Below are 5,336 nucleotides of genomic sequence, written 5' to 3' on the forward strand. Positions count from 1 at the left end.
CCTTATCCTCCCAGAGTCTGGGGTCTGGAATCAGCACTACCCAGCCCCTCCGTACATAGCAGGAACAAACACAAACCTGGACTTTAAAACAAGCTGTCCCCTTCCTTCTCAGGGAAGATTTTTCTGTGATTGAAGTTGAGCTTCAGTTCCCCTCTCCTAGGGGCGGGGCGGGTGTGGGGCCAGCTCCCAGTGAGATCTGTTTTCACCTTTGCCCCCTTTCAGTCACTCTGGGATGGTAACTCTGCTCCCAGCTGTCAGGCAGCTTCCAGCCCATCCACCCTGCTCACTAACTCTGTGGTCATGTGTCACCCCATTGCCAGCACACAGAGCCTGCAGGAAAGCTACTCCTGCCAGATTCATTGGTGGTATAGTGGTGTGCGTAGGTGTCTTCCAAGCAATTTATCTGGGTTTGATTCCAAGCCAATGCAATAATGGCTTTTCTCATTTGTTGTTTCCTCATCTGGAAGTGGTTTAATTTCAGTCCCATTGTGTTACAATCACATTATCTATAGAATGAGACAATAAATGTGTCAAAGTCCAGCAGGTCATACAGGATGGAGGCACACAAGGGGCTGGAATGTGTCATCTGAGAAAGACAGAACACTTGGAAACCTGCATCTCCCATCCCCTGGCCTTGCGTGTTATGATTCTAGCTGTGTGAGCTGTTTGTAGGATGTTCCGGCATGATGGGGAAATGAAGTTTTGAGTCAGTTTTTGCTCCTGCAGATTCCTTTGCTGTTACAATTATAATGACATGAACAACAGGGAGGCAAAATAAACATAAACCCCAAATTGCAATACAGGTGGGGAAAGAGACAATCACGGTTAAGCCAAACACATCAAAATAAAAATTAATACTAAAAAAGGGGAGAGGGAAGAGATCAGGTATGGGGCGATCCCCTTGATATTTCAATGCACGTTGTTAGAATCAAAGTTCATACTTGACACTGGAAAACCCGCAGCTACCTGTCTCTCTGAACACCTATGATGAGCAAGATGGAGTTGGGACACCTGTTCTGCTTCAATCATTTATTGTCTCTCTGTTCTCTCCTTCTTCTCCCCCCAATTCCTCGTCTCCAATGTCTCTGCCTTTCTCCTCTTGCTCCCTCTCCCCTGCCCTTTCCCAGGAACTCACACTCTACAGCATTTAGGACAAGCCAGAGCTCCCATGTTCTGCACATGAGCCTGTGTCAGAGGACGTGTGACCCCGGTCAGAACCAGTCACCAGATCAATATGACCCTTTATGGGCGACTTCTCTGCCTGCTCTGCAATTTACATCTCCCCTCTCCCCCCCCCCCGCAAACAGGGTGGGGTTCAGCTCTGACAGAGGCCTAACAGGAGAAATTTCAGCCCAAAGACAAATTTGTGTGAAATGCTGAGAAGTGAAGAGCCCCCTTCCCCTCCCCCCAAATCCCCAGAACTCTAGTGTCACCCCCATGGCACCAGCACCGGGAACCCAGTGAAATGGGGTTACAGAATACAAGGGGGGAGGCAGCAGGGAGAGAGGTGACAGGGAATCTCTCTTTTTTCTTCTCTCGTCACTTTCTGTTCTTCTCTTTCCTTCCAGGAACTGCAGTCACAGCAGGGAAGGGTTTGTCTCCATGTCTATCACGGAGGTGGTGGAAGTGACGGATTCTGTGATTTCCTGCAACCTCCGTGACTTCTGCAGTGGGCACAGTGGCTGACTCCAGGGCCACTCAATCAACTGGCTCCAGGGACCGCCCAAGCAGCGGTCAATGCGGCTGGCCCTGGGGACCACTTGACCAGTGGTCCCGAGGGCAGCAGGAGCAGCCACAGCCTGGTGGCCTCTGGCAGCACTTCTGGGGTGGCCAGAGCAGCAGCTGGCCCCCTGGGGCTCCCCCCTGCCCTAGCAGCAGCTGGAGTGGCAGCGACTCTCAGGGCTTCTCCCCTGGTAGCTGGTGCTCATTATCCATCAAATAAATCAAAACACTTCCCCCTGCAAGTGGATTTAGCCCGGGACCCTCAGAGTCAGCAGCTGTTACGCCCCCACTGAGATCTCTGGTCAGGTGTCCTAGTGCCAGGAGCCTCCGATGTAGATCCTAAAATAGCGTTTTTGCACCAGGGGCAGCTGAAATTTTGGACCAGACATTGTAGCTCCACTGTTATTTTACTGAATTGCTTCAAAACAGCAAGTGTAGAAAGTCTCCTAAGTGCCAGGCTCTCTGCCATGGAAACAGCTGCCCCTGCTCTCCAGGAGTCTCTGCGTTCCACCCAGCAACGTACACACCTGCTCTGCACTGAAGGGGGGTCAGACAGTGACGGTAACGCAAATCTTCAGACTATTAACCCAGGTCCCTTTCTTTAACCCAGGACATGCCAGTCACCTGTTAGCCATGGCGTTATCTTCATCTTCAAATACCTCTCAGGACATTGAACAGAGGGAGTGAAACCCCCTCCCCCGAATGGCTCCCTGTTGAGGCATTGTACCGTACCTGCCCCTGGATACTGTCTGGTTTTATACTCTTAGAGCTTTTTCTCTTCAAACCCCTTATCCCAATCTCTGGGCCAACCTCCGCATTTCAGAGTTTAGAATTTACTCTCATCACCCTCCTAAGGCACTTTCCATGTGAATTGGGCAAAGCAAGTGGGGGAAGCTCCGTGGGTAATGAAAACCAACACTCTGGGTGAGGCCTGAACTCACACCCACAGCTGTATTTCCCCCTGCATGAGCCACTATAGGTGCTTCTTAGACAAACTTGGGCTGTAGGTGGTTATGTGTGTCTGTGCTTCACCACTTTGGCTGCTCTGTGAAAAGCTGATGGTTCAAACAGAAGCTGGTGGGTTTTTGTTTTGTTTTAAGCAATTAGAGTCTAGTACATTTTAACAGGCAGAAAATGTCCTATTCTGGTCTAGCCCCATTTGACTCCTTCTGTCCATCTTCTTCCTTCGCCCTCAGTGTCTTTCCTTCCCCACTGGGGACATGCAGAGATGAACCCCAGTCAGTCTGTGTCACAGAGAGTCTGTATCTCCTAAGGAATGTGGGTGAAGGATTCCAGCTGAATTAACGCCGCTCACCTGGGTTAGAAACATTTGTTTCTTTCGAGCACATAGTGGGAAATGGGACATTAATTCAGACCAGGAGGCAAGGCAGAGAGGCTTCATGCTCTTGATCTCCATGAAGGGAGAGAGGATCCCCAGGAAGGAACAGAGCTTCCTTTAGATTCAAGCTGGGTCTCCTGGAAGTTGGAAAAGACCCTTGGTCACTGAGGATCTCATGGGATCATGCTGCTCCAGAGGCTCGAGAGTCCTGGGTGCAGGGAGGGTGTCACTGCACAGTCTGAAATGGAAGGGAGGACCCTGGAAGGGAAGGGGAGGAACAGAAAATGGAGAGGAATGAAACAGAATAAACGCCTCTTCTGTCTCCCATCCCCAACCCAGCAAGAACTGTTATCAGTGGGGAAACTCCCCACGATGAATGGCAGAGACCACAGAGACATTTGCCTCATGCTGAGAAGTAAGGTGACCAATCACCAAGTGTGAAAAATCAGAGATTTTCACCAGATGCATTGGTGGTATAGTGGTGAGCATAGCTGCCTTCCAAGCAGTTGACCTGGGTTCAATTCCCAGCCAATGCAATGGTTATGATGATTCCTCCAGTGGGAATTGGTTTAATTTCAGTCATGTTGTATCAGTTTATCAATGGAATGAGAGAATCAGTGTCCCAAATCCCAACAGGTCATTAAACACTCAGTGGAGGAAGAAAGGGGTGGGACTATATAATGAGCAGTTGGAGTCATCCTGGTATTACAATGCTTGGTTTATTTTTTTTTTAAATTCCTTTACTTCCCTCTCCCTTTTAGACTCAGAGCCTTTAAGGTCAGAAGGGACCAGTGTGATCATCTAGTCTGACCTGCTGCACCTTGCAGGCCAAAAGACCCCACCCACCCACTCCTGGAATAGACCCGGGAGGGGCGGCAGCTCTGTGCACTGCCCCTACCCCAGGCAGCACATGGAGGCCCTCTGCTCCCCTCCCCCCACAACGGGTGTGCAGAGATGTGCCAGCAGCACTAAGGTGGCTCCCTGCCCACTCTACATCCGCCCCTCTGTGCCGCTCCCAGAAGTGGCTGGCATGTCCCAGCATCCCCTGGGGTGGGGGGAGTGTCTCCACGTGCTGCCCCTGCCCCGAGCACCAACTCTGCAGCTCCCATTGGCCAGGAACTGTAGCCAATGGAAGCTCTGGGGGCAGCGCCTGCAGACAGCAGCACATGGAGATCCCCTGGCCCCACTCATCTAGGAGCTGCTGCCAGAGGGTTGTGTGTACCGGTCACTTTGGGAGCTGCACCACCCCTCCTGCACCCCACCCCCACCCCCAGCACAGAGCCCACACCCAAATTTCCTCCCAGTGCTTTGCTTGTCGTCCTTTCACCAGAACCATCCTTCTTCTCCTGGGCTGCAAGTAGCCATCCCTGGGAAGACAAGAGGCAGGCACAGGATTCTGCAAGGTACGTGTCCCACAGCGCCGCGATGGATGGTGCGATGAAGGTAAGTCTTCCTGAGACACAATGAACTGCAATGCAGCGAACCACTGGCCAGGCGGTCCGGGCGAAGGGCATTCACTGGAGGTACAAGCTTGTGAGTGACTCCTGAGCACAGGGTCCCTTCCCCTTTTAAGGACCTGCTCCTCATGGCCTGCGACTAGAGATGACTTGGCTGCATCTGGTGGGTCACACTCCACCTTGGGCAGTGTCCATGCTCTGGGTGTGTGATCGCTGCCTAATGAGAGTCCCAGACACCTTGTCTATCTAGGAGCTTTTATGATCTTCCAGCTGTTCAACCAGCCCCTTCATCCCACAAGCATTGCAGGAGGGGGAGGGGGGAAGCCACTTCACAGGCATTCAGAGAGGGAGAGGAGACAAAAATGGGAATGGGGAAAGTATAACAGACCTATTGAGCATAGAAATCACTGCTGCTCCTACAACAGCAGGGACAGGCCACTAGGAGTTGGGAAAAATTAAGCCATCATGTTTCTGCCTGGTTTTGAACCAGGGACCTTTTGCGTGTTAGGCAAACGTGATAACCACTACACTACAGAAACTCTGTTGCAGGGTTCTGCCCTTCCCTTCATAAGAAAAGAAGAATGGCCAGACCAAAGGTCCATCCAACCCCATATCCTATCTGCCAACAGTGGCCAATGCCAGGTGCCCCAGAGGGACTGAACCTAACAGGCAATGATCAAGTGATCTCTCTCCTGCCATCCAGCTCCACCCTCTGACAAACAGAGGCTAGGGATACCATTCCTTACCCAGGCTGCCTAATAGCCATTAATGGACTTCACCTCCATGAATTTATCTGCAAAAATAATGAGGAGTACTTG

At 51.4% G+C, this 5,336-nt stretch overlaps 2 non-coding genes across 2 annotated transcripts; one reads left to right on the forward strand and one right to left on the reverse strand.

Moving 5' to 3' along the window:
- Positions 1–3,525: 3,525 nt before the first annotated feature.
- TRNAG-UCC lies at positions 3,526–3,597 on the forward strand. The gene has a single exon. It is a non-coding gene; the product is annotated as a tRNA-Gly (tRNA).
- Positions 3,598–4,984: 1,387 nt separating this feature from the next.
- Positions 4,985–5,057, reverse strand: TRNAV-AAC. The gene has a single exon. It is a non-coding gene; the product is annotated as a tRNA-Val (tRNA).
- Between the last annotated feature and the right edge of the window lie 279 nt (positions 5,058–5,336).

The sequence above is a fragment of the Mauremys reevesii genome, linkage group 14, assembly GCF_016161935.1.
Source record: "Mauremys reevesii isolate NIE-2019 linkage group 14, ASM1616193v1, whole genome shotgun sequence".
NCBI classification, from domain to species: domain Eukaryota; kingdom Metazoa; phylum Chordata; order Testudines; family Geoemydidae; genus Mauremys; species Mauremys reevesii.